This window comes from Grammomys surdaster, unplaced genomic scaffold (assembly GCF_004785775.1).
Source record: "Grammomys surdaster isolate TR1022 unplaced genomic scaffold, NIH_TR_1.0 126187, whole genome shotgun sequence".
Taxonomy (NCBI): Eukaryota; Metazoa; Chordata; class Mammalia; order Rodentia; family Muridae; genus Grammomys; species Grammomys surdaster.
Window position 1 is genome coordinate 5,994,677 of NW_021620993.1, and position 16,088 is coordinate 6,010,764.

The 16,088-nt window shown below is 41.9% G+C and overlaps 1 protein-coding gene across 4 annotated transcripts in view; it reads right to left on the reverse strand.

Annotated features, from left to right (window-relative positions):
- The window catches only part of Nsd2 (nuclear receptor binding SET domain protein 2), a 79,229-nt gene extending 63,188 nt beyond the window's left edge, over nucleotides 1-16,041 (reverse strand). Inside the window, exons 1-2 of one of the 4 annotated variants that reach the window (XM_028758012.1) lie at nucleotides 15,993-16,029; nucleotides 15,153-15,222 (exon numbers count right to left, since the gene is read on the reverse strand). The gene's annotated coding sequence lies outside the window, so the exon portion shown is untranslated. Of the gene's footprint in view, nucleotides 1-15,152; nucleotides 15,317-15,992 lie in introns of those variants that run through there. The other 3 variants (XM_028758015.1, XM_028758013.1, XM_028758014.1) reach the window with 3 other exon arrangements.
- Between the last annotated feature and the right edge of the window lie 47 nt (nucleotides 16,042-16,088).

The following is a 16,088-nucleotide window of genomic DNA, read 5'->3' on the forward strand; positions in this document are numbered from 1 at the left end:
TCCCAGCACTCAGGAGGCAAAGCAGGGGGATCTCTGTGAATGTGAGGCCAGCCTGGACTACATATTGAATTATAGAACAGCCAGGGCTATGTACTGAGACCCTAACTCAAAAAGAAAGAAAGAAAGAAAGAAAGAAAGAAAGAAAGAAAGAAAGAAAGAAAGAAAGAAAGAAAGAAAGGAAGGAAGGAAGGAAGGAAAAAAGGAAGGAAAAAGAAAAAAAGAAAGAAAGAAAAAGAAAAACAAGTGTGGTTATTGTATACATACAATCTCAGAACTTTCAAGGTAGAGGCAGGATAGAGACAAAAGGATCCCAGATTCAAGGCCAGCAGACTATAGAGTACATGAAACCATCTCACAAAAAACAAAATGACCACAGAAGGAAAATGGAGGGGAGGGAATTTCCCTACATGTACTATTCTTAGTCTCATCTGTAGGCTTAGATTTTTCAAAACCTACTTTTAATAAGGGTACTCAAAACACCATGAGTCTGCATCACATGACATGTCCAGAAACTTCCACTTCACTCATCCTATGAGCTTTTACTTTTGGTAATGCTGCTGCTTCTGCTGAAATACATTTCTCTTTGATTTTTAGAGTAAGTTACCAGGAATTAGAGAAGCCTCTTATTCTCATGACAGGTGATGCTTATCTCAGGTTACTATGTGAATGAACAGGAACAAATAAGCAAGAAGGAGCAGGCAGAGGAAGAATGATCCCAAGGACCCTCTAGTCAAGCACCAGATAGTGCTCAGCAGTATCTGAGTCATATTCAAACAAAAACCTAAGGTTCCAAGTTGGCCACATTCCTCTTTGCCACAAGGCAAGTTTCTTTGGTGATCTGGGCAGAGGATATGTCACTTTTTCCTTCAGCCCACATGCACTACATACCTCTACATATAACTCAGTTCTAGGGACACAAGTGTGAACACAAGGCAAGTGCCCCACCTCACAGAGCTTCCACATAAGTTGAAAAGTCAAGAAAACAAATGAGGTCATTACTGCAATAGGGGGGGAGCAGGAGATAACAGCTTAAAAAAATAAGAATACAACAAAACGACAACCAACAAACTGGGAAAAGATCTTTACCAATCCTACATCTGATAGAGGGGATGGGGTAAGGGAATAACATATGAAATGTAAATAAAATATCCAATAAAAAAAAAAAAGAAGAGTACTTGAAATTTGCCACTCAGACTCTGAGGAAGTCAGATGTATGAAACTGTGATGAGGTAACAAACCAAGTATTTGGCAGAATTTAAATCAGTATAATGGATAATTGAGTTATAAGCAAGTAGTAGGCAATCCTACCATAAAGCCAAAAGCACTGTAAATAAATATAAGCCTCTGTGTCATTATTCTGAAGCTGGAGTGGGCATAGAAAGGCTCACACATTTACACTTGGCATCCAACAGATGGCACAGAATTCTAGTTAGACAAGATTTGGGTATTAGAAAATGTACCAGGTGGAAGGTGGTTTTCCAGTGAAAGAGCAGCAGAAAAGGAGCAAAAGACAGGGAAGACCTCTAGAGGCCTAATGCTTGGCTTCTTTAGGAAATCCCTGCTGAGAGAAAAGTTAGTTGCTCTCTTGGTGTCTCAGGGCAAAGTGGTGACAGTTTCTCCCAAGTGTTGCATGGTCCCAGAGAAGGGTTCGAGCATGTGCTTGAGAGATGCTAAAATGCTAAAATATTAGAGATGAAGGAAATGAGAGAAGTGAAATTTGAAATTACAAAAACATTTTTTTTAAATTTATAAATCAGACTAAGGAAAAGGCTAAGATACCAGAGATTAAGAAAAAAAAAAGGGAGAGAAAATTAAAGCAGATTTGGAGAAAGAAGAGGCCAACTGGAGATCACAGAACAGAGGTTGGAGGATTCTTTAAATCAAAATAGGGAACCCAATCCTTCATCTGATAGAGGGCTAATATCCAATATATATAAAGAACTCAAGAAATTAGACTCCAGACAACCAAATCACCCTATTAAAAAATGGGGTATAGAGCTTAACAAAGAATTTTCAACGGAAGAAACTCGAATGGCCGAGAAGCACCTAAAGAAATGTTCAGCATCCTTAGTCGTCAGGGAAATGCAAATCAAAACAACCCTGAGATTTCATCTCACACCAGTCAGAATGGCTAAGATTAAAAACTCAGGTGATAGTAGATGCTGGCGAGGGTGTGGAGAAAGAGGAACACTCCTCCATTGTTGGTGGGACTGCAAGATGGTGCAACCACTTTGGAAATCAGTCTGGCGGTTCCTCAGAAAATTGGACATAGCATTACCTGAGGATCCAGCTATACCACTCCTAGGCATATACCCAGAAGATGCTCGAACATATAACAAGGACATATGCTCAACTATGTTCATAGCAGCCTTATTTATAATAGCCAGGAGCTGGAAAGAACCCAGATGTCCTTCAACTGAGGAATGGATTCAAAAAATGTGGTATATTTACACAATGGAGTATTACTCAGCTATTAAAAACAATGAATTTGAGAGGTTCCTAGGTAAATGGATGGAACTAGAAATTATCATCCTGAGTGAAGTAAGCCAATCACAAAAGAACACACATGATATTCACTCACTGATTATTGGATATTAGCCCAGAACCTTGAAATGCCCAAGATGCAACTCACAGGCCACATGATGCTCATGAAGAAGGAAGACCAAGTGGGGGTGATTCAGTCCTTCTTAGAAGGAGCAACAAAATACTCAAGGGAGCAAATATGGAGACAAAGTGAGGGACAGAAACTGAAGGAGGGGCCGTCTGAAGACCATTCCACCTGAGTATCCATCCCATGTGCAGTCACCAAAGGTAGATGCTGATGTGGAAGTCAGGAAGTGCATGCTGATAAGAGCCTGATATGGATGTCTCCTCAGAGGTCTTCAAGAGTCTGACATATTCAGAGGCAGATGCTCACAACTAGCCATTGAACTGATCATGGGGTTCCCAATGGAGGAGTTAGAGTGAAGGCCATTGGAGCTGAAAGGGTTTGTGGCCCCATGAGGAGAGCAACAATACCAACCAACCACAGCTCCCAGGGTCTAAACCACCAGCCTGGGAGCACTTAGGGGGGGATCCAGGGCTTCAGCTGAATACGTAAGAGTGGAGGGCCCTGCTGGGCATAGGTGGAAGAAGAGATCCTTGACCTCATGAAGGCTGGACGCCCCAGGGGGTGGGAATTTTGAGGGTGGGGAGGTGGGAGTGGGGGGGGGTAGCTAGGGGTTACATCCTCAGAGAAGGAGGAGGAGGGGTGAGGGGATAGGGGGTTCCTGGGTGGGTGGGGGATGGGGTAAGGGGACAACATATGAAATGTAAATAAAACATCCAATAAAAAAAAAAAAGAAATGCAGTTATCAAGCAATGGAAGTGGCAAGTCGAGGAGTTAGTAAAACATGCAAATTATGACTGCTGGAAAGTTGCATAGGAGAAATCTCATGCATGTTCTGAGAGCTTGCTGCATCTTCATTCTGTAGGATAGAACTTTTGTCTTTTTTCAAGACCTTGTCTTATGAATCACATTATTATATATTTGAATATTCAATGGAATATTTTATTAATAAGCCAATAAATGTACTTAATGATAAAAAAAAGAATACAATAAGAGAGCAAAAGAATACAAGTTTATTTACCTTTAATGTGTCTTGGTGTTTTGGCCGCATGTGTATCTGTATACTACCCGAAGGCCTGATGCTCACAGAGGCCAAAAGGGGCATCAGATCCCCTAGAACTAGTTAGTCACAGACAATTGTGAGGCCATGTCAGTGCTGGGAACTGAATCTGTCTTCTGAAAGAGAAGTGATGAGCTCTTAAGCAATGAGCCATCTCTTCAGCTACATAATTTTTTTTGGTTTGGGTTTTGAGACAGGGTTTCTCTATGTAGCCCTGGCTGTCCTGGAACTCACTCTATAAACCATGCTGGCCTCGAACTCAGAGATTCACCAGCCTCTACCTCCAGAATGCTAAGATTAAAGGCATGTGCCACCATCACCTGGCTTAACCACATAATTTTCTAAAGATCTGAGTGTTTGCCTCATATATGTGCATGAAACACATATATGCCTGATGCAAGTAGAAGCCAAGAGAGTCACATCCTATAGATCTAGTTACAGACAGTTGTGAGCTACTGTATGTGTGCTAGAAACCAAAACCAGGTCCTCACCAAGGGCATAAAGTACTTGCCACCTCTCAAAGCCCCACAATTTTATTTTCTTAAGATTTACTTTTACTTATATGTGTATACTGAGTACACTTCTATATGTATTGGAGTGTATGTATACTTTTATGTGCTGATACATACTTACAGAGACCAAAAGAGGGCTTCAATATTTTCTCATCACTCTTTGCACAAAAATGCTGGCAAAACACCTATACATATAAAAATAATGAGTGAGTGAATGAATGAAATGTTAAAAGGAGATTTTAGTCAGGCGGTGATGGTACATGTCTTTACTCCCAGCACCAGCACTTAGGAGGCAGGCAGATCACGTGAGCTCAAGGCCAGGTCTACAGAGATTTCCAAGGCAGCCAGAGCTACACAGAAAAACCCTGTCAGAAAGAAAGAAAAAAAGAGAGAGAGAAAGAAAAGGAAGGAGAGAAAAGAAGAAAGAAAAGAAAAAAGAAATGAGAAACAAGAAAATGATAAAACAAACATCATTTTTTAAACTTTCACTCAAATAGGCAGGTGAAATAGCTCAGTTGGTAAAGTACTTGCTTTGCAAGCATGAACACCTGAGGCCAGATCCGCCAAAATCTCTTAAAAAGATAGGTGTGATGGATGTATGCCAGTAATCCCAATACTGGGAAAGGGAAACAGGAGAACCCTTGGGGTTCACTGGCCAGCCAGTCTAGTCAAAACAGTAAGAAATTCTAAAAAACTAAAGTACAGGCAGGTATAAGTGGTACAGACCTTGGGAGACAGAGTTGGAAGTCTTCACAGAGAGTTCCAGGACAACCAGAGTACAAAGACACCCTGTCTCAAAAAGAGGCAGAAGGGCTAGAGAGGTGCTTCAATAGTTAAGAACACTTTGTTCCCACAGAGGAGCCAGAATTGGTTCCCAGCAACCACATGGTGGCTCATATTTACCTGTTAACTCCAATCCCAAGAGGTCCAATGCCCTCTTTTAGCCTCCATGAGCACTGCAAGGGTATGGTGTACAGGCGAACATGTAAGCAAGCACCCATAAACAGAAAATAAATGAATAATAAAAATGTTTTCAATTAATGTAATGAGTAATCAAGAAAGACAGCTGATGTCAACTTGTTATCCATTCATTTACATTCTCACAAATATATACAAAACACACACACACAGGAGACTTTGATTTGCCTGATGTGATCAAATATTAAAAACAAAAACAAAGCAAAAACTTTCATTTAGAATATGCTGGGCTTGCAAGGCAAAGATGTTCCCCACCAAGTCTGATGACCTGAGTTCAATCCCCAGATCCCACATGGTCAAAGGAAGAGAACTCAGCCCTACAATTAATTATCCTCTGGCTCCACACAGGCAACCACATACACTCAAATATAAATATACACATACATACATATAAAGGATATACTACTTTCCTTTTTTTATCATTTATTTTTATGTGTGTGGGTATTTTGCCTGCATGTTTGTGTACCACACCCATGCAACGCCCATAGAGGCCAGCAGAGGACCTCAGATCCTCTGAGACTGGAGTTAACAGACATTTGAGAGTTTGTGGATGCTGGGATTGAACTTAGGTCCCCTGGAAGAGCAGCCAGTGCTCTTAACAGCTAAGCTCTCTCTCCAGCTCCCAATGTGCCACTTCTCAATAACCTAAACAAATCACACAGCCACATCAAATTTCCAAGGGATGAGATGTTCAAACATATTAGACACACAAAGCAGAAAAAAAAGTGTCTAACCTAAACAAACACAGTAACTGTACGCTATTATTATACTTATACTCTTCCCACCCAGCATGGTGGCACTAGGCACTGTATCCCAACATTAAGGAGAGAGAAACAGGAAGAGATCTGTTTGAGTTCCAGAATAGCCAGGGTTACATACCAAGACGCTGTCTCAAACAACGAAAAAACAAACAAACAAACAAACAAAAAACCACCCATCCCATCACCTCCATCCAGTACCCTGTAAAGAACAGGTTTTCCAAAACACATACATTTATGTTGCACGCATCACCTAACTCCCTTAAAATACTTCTAGAACCTAACCTTTCATTTCCTGACGATGAAAATCCTCTCCAACATCCCATACATCTGCCCAGCCTCATTTTTTACTCTAATCATACTAAGCTTTTCCTGCTCCTATGATGTGACCTCCTGAATATGTATTCTTATCCTGTATAAAGCTGACACCCGAACCCCTTCTAATTCTGCTCCAAATCAACCCATAAGGAAATTTTTCCTGATGCCGTCCCTAGTAATATACCTAGATCTTTCTTTCAAGAGTTACTTATTTTTTTGTTCTGGGAATTCTGAAAACACATAAAACAGGCAGAACATACATACTCATACTATCATCCACTAAACTAGTTCTTATCTAACCTCACACTCACCCTCTCTCCTGTCAAGAATGTGAAATAAATCCCTAACCGCAAATCACTGTAAATGATTTGTATAAATGTTAGTAAATGTTTGTATAAATGTTTAAAAAATAAAAATTCTTCTGTTGCTTATAACAACTCTATCTGAGAATTTTTTAAACATGTTTTTTTTTTCTAACAAATCTAGACACTGTTTCAAATTCTTTTTATTTGGAATGATAAGGATAGAGACTGAACCAGGGGCTTTAAAGCTCTATTGTATTACTGAGCTACATCCTTAGCACTCAGTACTCTAATGTCTAATGTCCTCAGACGTGATAAATGGTATTTAGCCATGTCTTTTTTAACCAGACACTTTAAAGCTCTATTGTATTACTGAGCTACATCCTTAGCACTCAGTACTCTAATGTCTAATGTCCTCAGACGTGATAAATGGTATTTAGCCATGTCTTTTTTAACCAGACACAGATGCAAATAAACCCTACACATTGTCAGTGTAATTCCAACCTCTTATCATCGACAGTCCTCTCCTGTCTTTCCCTGTAGAAGGAAACAGGTTGTTAGTCTTGAGGTTTCTGTCCGTACTTCTGCCACTGGCAGTCCCGTGACATAGTTTAAGACATTCCTCTCTCCTCAGTAGTTTTATCAGCTGTTAAACATGGATATTTTATCAAATGTGAGGTCGATTTTTTTTTTCTCCAAGACTATCCCACAGGTTTTCAAAAACAAAACCTTTTATCCTTTTTTTTCTCCTGTTCTCAGGTAGGTCCCTAAACTTCATGGGATAAAGGACAGGGCTCCAGCTTATTACTGTCACAAGGCTAATCTCAATTATCTTTTCAATAAAGAAATATCAGAAGACTGGGGAGATAGCACAGTTGGTAGTAGAGGGTTTACACAGCATACAGGAAGCCTGGGGCTCAATCCCTAAGGCCACATAAACTGGATATGGTGGTATATGCCTCTAATCCTAGCACTTGACAGATGAACGAAGGAGGATTGGAAGTTCTAATAATAATAAATATTACTGTTTGTTTTATGGAAGATATGTGTTAATAAGAGGCCAAACCTACTCCATCTTAGGACTGCCTCCATCTTAAAGAAAAAAAGCCTGAAAACTTTCAGAACCCAAGCTGCAACCATGTAGCCATATACCATGTACCCCACAGCTTGTCCTTGGCCAGAGTTACTCCCTAGCTACTTCCTAACAACAGTTAATCAAAGATTAGTCTGATTGTTTCAGATGTACTTTCAGACCATTTGTGATTGTATAAGGTCTTTCTTCAGAGCACTCACCTTACAGTCATTCTATTAGATGCTTGCCAGACTGGATACCCCCTCTACCACCCCCCTTACTTGTTCCTATTTTCCTATAAAAACTTGTCCTGCTGAGGGCTTGAGGCTGCTCTGCCTTCCCTTCCCCTCCTGCTGTGTCAGGGTTGGGTTGGAGAAGAGCCCAAGCCTGAGCTTGTGATAAAGAGACCCTAATGCTATTACATCAGACATGGCTCCTTGATGGCCTTGGTGGCTCACAAACACTTCCTGGCATAATATTAATAAGTGGCATAATATTAATAAGTGGCACACTCCTTTAATCCCAGAACTCGGGAAAACAGAAGCAAGCAGATCTCTGCTAAGTTTGAGGCTGGCATGATGTACAGTGCTAGTTCCAGGACAGCCAGGGCTACCAAAAAAAGCCTTGTCTGGAAAAACAAAACAAACAAACAAACAAACAAAAAAGTAGCACAGCATTACTTTCTGGAGTCAGTTCACTCTTTCCACTATAGATTAGAGGATCGAATCGACTAAGGTCATTGTACTTGTGCAGCACATATTTTTACCCAATCACTCTATGGCCCAATGAAGCTCAAAGTTATCCTCTGCTAGTTCAAAGCCAGCCTTAACTACATGAGATACTATCAGGGAGGGAGGGAGGGAGGGAGGGAGGGAGGGAGGGAATCAATCAGGTAGGTAGGTAGGTAAGTAGGCAGGCAGGCAGGCAGACTACGGAAATAGTCCAGTAAGTAAAAGTACATAACAAGCAAACCTAACAACCTGTGTTCCATCTTTGGAAGCAAAACAAAAAATGCTGTATATAGGGGAGCAGATGTGGTGCCTATAATCCCAGGTAGGCAAACTCTTTGAGTTTGAGGCTAGTCTACATAGTGAGTTCCAGACCAGCAAAGGTTATATAGTGAGATGCTGTTTTGTTTTTTAAAGCTAGGTACAGTGGCTTGTGTCTATAATCTTCGCACTCTTACAGGCATAAGAGGAGGCAGAGTCAGGACAACCACCTGGAAGCTCCAGGGCCAGCTAGATTTATATATGCAGAGGAACCAAAACAGCAAAGGAGACCTTGCCTCAACAAGACAGGAGAGAATTCATCTCTATATGCACCCTATGGCACAAGAATACTGCTCTCATATGCAAACACATAATAAGTAAAATAAATAAGAAATGAATGACAAGAGAGTTGAGTATGGTGTGGTACATGCCTACAATTCTAGCACCTGGGAACCTGAGCTACATCAGTCAATCACAAGTTGAAAGTCAGCCTGTTATAAATACCAAGTTCCAAACCACCCAGGGTTATACAGCAAGACCGTCTCAAAGACTATAAATACATACATACATACATACATACATACATACATAAATGGAAATGAGAGTCATAAGTACAAAACTGTAATGGCCTTTGCCCCTTCTACCCACTTACAGATAAGACTAAAATTTTTTCTGAGCAGGAGAACAATAATTTTCCAGGCCCTATAAAACCCAATCATTATCACCTAAAGCATAGTGAATTCGGGCAAGTTACTTAACTAATATCTTTGAAATTTCCTGCTGTCATGTTCTGTTAAGATGAAATAAAGAAGACTTATAGGAGCTGGAGAGGGGCTCAGTGGTCAAGACGTCTTGCAAAGGACCTGGATTCTATTCCAGAATCCAAATGATAGCTCACATCTATCTTTGGGTATCTATCCAGTGTTCTCTTCTGACATCCATGGCACCAGTAACACTGTGATGTATCTATATGCATGCAACCAATACAGTCAAAAACATAAAATACTAAAGTAAATCCAAAAAACAAAAAATTAAAAAATAAAAAGCACGGAGGTGGGAGTACAGCATGGAGACAGAACAGGCAGATCCCTGAGTTCCAGGTCAGTCAGGCCTATAGAGCAAGCTCCAGGACAGCCAAGACTACACAGATAAACTGTTTCAAACAGAAAAAAGAAAAACAAAATATCTGCAACACTAAAAACGTAGAGGGGCCAAGATCCACATGGTAGGAGAACTGACTCTTGAAAGTTGTACACTTATCCCTACATGCCAACCACAAGCCACATCCCTCCCTCCCTCTCTCTCTCTCTCTCTCTCTCTCTCTCTCTCTCTCTCTCACACACACACACACACACAAACACACATATTTTCTAAGCTACATAGAACAAAACTGTACACCGATGACACCAACCTCTAATCTTTAAAAGGATTATTGTTAACCTCCTATTTCTAACTGAAAAATAAAATCTGAATCCACACAATCCTGTGAAATAAAAATTCTTAGGAAAGTATCAAATAATACCCCAAATCTGACTCCATTTGTTAACTGAGTCCCTTCTACGCCCAGGTACTAAAGGTGCCAAGGTACCAGTCAGGAGCATCCCTTTGAAAAACTATCTGAAAAGGATAATATGAAAACCTGGGGAATGTGCTAGAGGCCTGACACAACACCATGACATCTGGCACAAGTACACTTGGTACATCTGGGCTTTGATTCCAGATATCCAACACCAGTGAAAGCAGGCTTCGAGAGACAAGATCTGAACCATCAAAAACCACCACAGGGGACTGGAGAGATGGCTCAGCAGTTAAGAGATTTGCTGGTCTTCCAGAAATCTAGGTTCAGTTTCAAACATCAACATGGGGCTCACAATGTAACTCCAGTCCCAGAGATTTAATAATGCCCTCTCTAGGCACACACATGATGCATGTACAAACACCCATACACATAAAATAAAATCTAATAAAACAAATAAACAACAATAAAAAATTTTAAAACAGCACTGAAGCTCCAGAAATAAGCCAGGATTATTTTAAGAGAGATGGGCATCATGAAAATATAATCTTGGGACAACAAAGGATTGACTAGAGGACAGTACAGGAAGACAGGGAATCCTCTAGACCTAGAGATTCTTCTGCATATCATGGAACACCAGGATAGATCTAGGGTACTTTCCAAAACAAAGATATCAAAGCCTCCTTTCAGAAAGAACAAAGGTAGGCCACAAACTAGGCCCTTCTTCCCTCTCACTGGTTTACAACAAGGTAAAAATGGGGCCAGTATTAACCAATTTTCATACTGTAATTACCATAATATCTGGGCCCCTCTCCTCTTTATCTTTCCAGCCTGTAAAAACCACATCAGGGGTCCAAACGATGGCTCAGCAGGTAATGGTGCTGGCCACCAAGCCTGACAACCTGAATCTGATTCCTATAGCCCACACAGTGAGCAAGGAGACCTCCTGAGAACTCCTGCTAACTGTCCTCTATCATCCACATCACACCATGGCATGAGTCCTATGCACACACACAAGTAAGTAAATATAACTTAAAAACACATACACATCAGCTCCTATTCTTGCATCTGTCCTCTCTTCCTACCCCCACCTCTTATCATATGTAGTACTTTATTCTAGTCCTGATCTACAGGCCTCCTCACTGACCTCCCACCAGTCCTCGGCTCACCTCTTTCTCAAAGATGTTCACACAACCTCCTTCATCAACATCACTTCATCACCATCATTCAAGCACTGAATGATGGTTCATTCAAATCTCAGTCTTCAGATACCATTTTAGTTACTCAGGATAAAAACTAAAAGACCAAATCCCCACCTACACAGATATCTCAATGGAGACTGGAAGAGCAAAACTTATAAAACACATAGAATTATGGAGAAAATGCTAAGACTGAATGAAATACTAGACAATTTAAGTGTGTTTGTTTTTTGAGACAGGGGTCTCACTATGTAGGCCTGGCTGATCTAGAACTCACTAAATAGGCCTGGCTGGTCTTGAACTCAGAGATCCCCTACCTTTGCCTCCCAAGTGCTGTGATTAAAGGAATGAGTCACCATCCACAGGATCAAGAGAACATTTTAAACTAGTAAAATGGGTAAAAACCTCTTAGAGAATAAAAATAATAATCAAGTCACACAGAAAATATTATAGACAGAACAAACAGTATTCCAGTGGTCTAAGAAGGCACAGTGGGTCTAGGGTTTAGGGCAAGCAAAAGGTATAGCTAAAACAGATAATAATAGAGACCAGGAAAATATGAGGAAAGTCACAAATACTGAAATCTTACCTACAAGAGCCCTCCAAAATAGGTTGCTTCCAAATTAGAAGCGTCCTGTATGAGGTTCAAGTTAAGACATAACTAAAGGTTATAACTCATGAGTCCATGCACACACATGGCAGGCCATGTATGAAGTGGGAAAGAGTATCAAAAATTAACCACGCAAAGGCTCAAGGGGAAACATGCCCAAAAGAAGTAAAATGAGGCTGACAAGATGACTAAGCAAATGAAAGTACAAGCCTGGTACTGAGTACCAGGCTTGAACAACCCTGAGTTCAAACCCTAGAGTTCAAACCCTAGAACCCACAGTAAAAGAAGTCCTGAAAATTGTTTACTGACCTCTACCTGCACGTCCACGTTCATGCATGTGCACACAGACACGGATAATAAAGAAAAGACAGATGGGGACCAAAGAAATTACATAGTGGTTAAGAGGGCCTGCTGCTCTTCAAGTGGACCTGAGTTTGATTCTCAAAATCCATGCTGAGAGGTTCATAATCACCTCTAACTCCAGCTCCAGAGGGTCAAATGCTCTCTTCTGGCTTCACTAGGCACTGGCACAAGCATGAGCACACTCACACACACTCACACACACATACATACAGCAGACACTCACATAAGTCTGAATTTTAAAAATTTAAGATTAGTTCACTATTTTATATGAGTCTTTTGCCTCTGTGTGTGTGTGTGTGTGTGTGTGTGTGTATGTGTGTGTGAGAGAGGGGGGGAGGGGGAGGGAGAGAGAGAATATGAGAATATCATACACATGTTTGGTGCCAAAGGAGACCAAAAGATGGTGTTATATCTCCTGAGACTAACATAAAATCTTTTTCTCCCACAATGTTCAGTATAAATAACCATTACTCAGAGAAACTAACAAACCATACTGATAGTTTGTAAACATGGGAGTAATCTAACTTATAGTGATACCTTTTGCTTCTATACCTTAAATTCTTTTTGCCTAGCCCAGCGATTCAGAGAAATCAACCAGAAACAGCAGAGGCTCTTGCTCCTCCTTATTTGTTGCACTTGCATACTTGCAATGTTTCAAAAGCTATCTCCATTTAGCATGAGCACAAACTAGCAAACTGACCTCTCAACTACCACATGCATTTGTTTGTTTGTTTATCACTAAGCTAGTAGAGATCAGAGAAAGGAAAGCCACAAGAAGTAAAATCATACCTACAAGGGACTTCCAAAACAGGCAGGAACGACAGGGCTTGGCTTCTAAGATAAAGCTCAAGCTAAGATGTACTTAAAGGAGGACCTCAGCTCAACTCTTTTTCTTTCATATTCAGCTTTCTGGAACTTTTCTATTTCAACATGGTTTAAAGAGAGGCAAACAGGTCACATGCTAAGAGTACCCTAAACCATGTTTACTTATTATTTAGGTGTACTTCTGATGTGAAAAAGTGAAAAGCAGAAACCAGGGTGCCCAAAACTAACAGCGTACCACTTTCAAGAATTTACCCAAAAGGTAAAAGAGCCATTACAAAGCTGTATGCTGTGCTATGTAAAACAATCAGTGGCCCATACCCAACAACAACCTGTACAAAAGGCTGGAGTGAAGACAGATCACCACAAATTTGGGAAGAGAGATATTCTGATTGAATTGACCCAAGAGAAAGAGAGTGCAGCCAGGAGACTACATACTTATATAATGCTGTATGTATTCTATAGTCTTGAGCAATTTGCCAGAAAATAAAACACAATATTAGAACACATGAACATAAAGACTTGTCGTCACGCTAAAGACGTAGCTCAGTAGTTGAGAGCTTGCCTAATGTTCAAGGTCCAGGGCTCAATTGTCAACAGATATACACAATACCCTTCACAATTTCAGTACTATGAAGACTGTTCAAAGTTTAAGGCCATCCTAGTCTATGTAGTAAGTTCTAGGCAGCCATAGTCCCTTACCAACACCCTGTCTCAAAAAAAAAAAATCTGTTTTCAATTATCACTAATTAAGCACTCACTCAAAAAGTTATTTGATGGAATAAAAAGAATAATAAATTCAAATTATATTCATCAGCTCATTTTAGCACCATTTTTTACATGTGCTATTACTTGGTAAGAAGATTCAATCCCTACAGCTCATATAGGACACATTTAACTAGTGTTTCCTATCTTTTCACCAGCACTTCTTAGTCTAATTCCATCTATATGCATGTTTTACACTGAATTGTCAAAACTGTAAAAAAGGAAGTAACTAATTAGTTCACATTCTGCCATGTGAGTAAACCTTTTTAAAGCCTGAGTACTTCTTGGAAGATTGTCTGAATGGATGAAAGGCTAGACTCCTCCCTTAAGTAACCCACAGGGTCTCTAATGCCTGACTCATTCTGCAGTTCTGACTTAAGTCTTCTTTTGGTTCCTCACATTTCTTCAGGCAGTGGCTTAACAGCCCCATATAGCTTGGTTGCACAAAAATAACCTAGTAATTACACTTGTAGTCTTACTGCTTTTTTCTTTATGTCTCCACACACTTCAAGTTATGCTAGTTTATAACATTACAGTGAACATATCCACATCTGTGAACACATGAAAATTGTCCATTTTTTTTTAAATTCACTATATGCTGACCCTTAGAATCAAAGGCCAAAAGGAGAAGATTTTCATTCTGAATCTGTAAGAGTTATTCACAAAAGCGTATACAACTTCACAAGCAAATATTAAGTCCACACACTCTGAGCCATCAAATCAAAAGTGAAGGCTGCTGGGAAGAGAAGAAAATGGAAGAAAAGAAAAGGAAATGACTCAAAGTAAGCAAATGCATAAGGTATGAACCCTCTTCATCTCTAGCCAACAGTTATGATGTGAACTCTGGGTATTGAGGAATGGGAGAACACATAGAAAGAGCTGTGCTTACGGGACTTGCTCTCTCCATGCTACTTTCTGTATTTGTGTGTGTGTGTGTGTGTGCACGCGCGCACGAATGTATGTGTGTGTATGTATGTATGTATACCAGCGACTTAAGAACATAACCAGAACTTAAAGCATGAAAAATATGCCAGTTAAAAGTCTCAGGTTCCTAAGTGAGATGTTTCCTAACTTACTTTCTATGGTGATACCTTATTTCAAATACATAAAATAGTACTAACATCCACACATGATCTTAGATTTAATTCCTTTAAAAGTCAAGGCCTTCAAAGTCTGGGATTAAACCGGCAGTACTTAGGAACTTCTCTAACCTAATTCTGAACTCTCGCTGGTCTCTTTACGGGGTCCGTTATAAAATACACACCCCTCCAATTATCTACCTGAAAATGATTCCCGTCAGAACATCCGATTTCATACCGTTTCGTCGTCAATGTCAAACCTTGTCCTGAGCTGAGAAGGGAGAAAAGCTCAATGTTGCAACCGGTCCTATGCAACAACCTCATCCATTTTCTTCTCACCGAAACTCAAACCAAACATCTTTTAAATGCTGAGATTTAAAACCAAGGCAATAGCCAGGCACTTGGTAGTCACGGTCCGGCTCGCCGCGCCCTGCGCCTTCTAGGCTGAGAGCTGCATCCCAAGCGAGGGAGCGCGCCCTGTGAGGCGCGGCCACAGCCCCGGGCGGGTCCGCGGGTCCAGCTTGCCTCGTCTCCACCTGCGAGGCCCGGCAAGGGCCGGCGACCGCGGCGCCGCGCTGACCAACGGCCGAGGTCCCGAGTGTCAACGCCGGACGCTTCCGCACACAAAAAGCGCCTCTCGGTCCACCCGGCCGCCCCTCCCACCGTGCCACCCGGCCCCGCGCCGCACAAAGGCTCGCTCGGCCCGCCGGGCGCCGCGGGAACAAAGGCGGCCGCCCGCCGGCCGGGCACAGGTGCAGCCCCGGCCAGCGGGCCCAACATGGCCGCGCGCCCGTCGCCCCGTTAGCCGTCGCTGGCCGTGCGCGTCCGACCGGCGCTTCAGGCCGCATCTTCTCAGCCTCCCGATTCTCCACCCTCGCCTCAGGCCGCGCGTCCTCCTCCGGCCTGTCCCCGGCGCCGGGCCCTCAGCCCCTCAAGCCGTCCCCTCAGCCCTCGGGCCTCGATCTCCCGGCTCCCCGGCCCGGCCTCCCTTCCCCAGCCAGCGGTTAGTTCCCGCGGCGGTTGGCCCGCGGCCCCAGTGACCTGCGCTGCGTCGCATCCTCCGGCTGCTGTCCGGCAGCGGCTGTCCGGCCCCGGCGGCGGCGGCAACGGGCGCGAGGCCGCGGAGGGCAGGGTGGC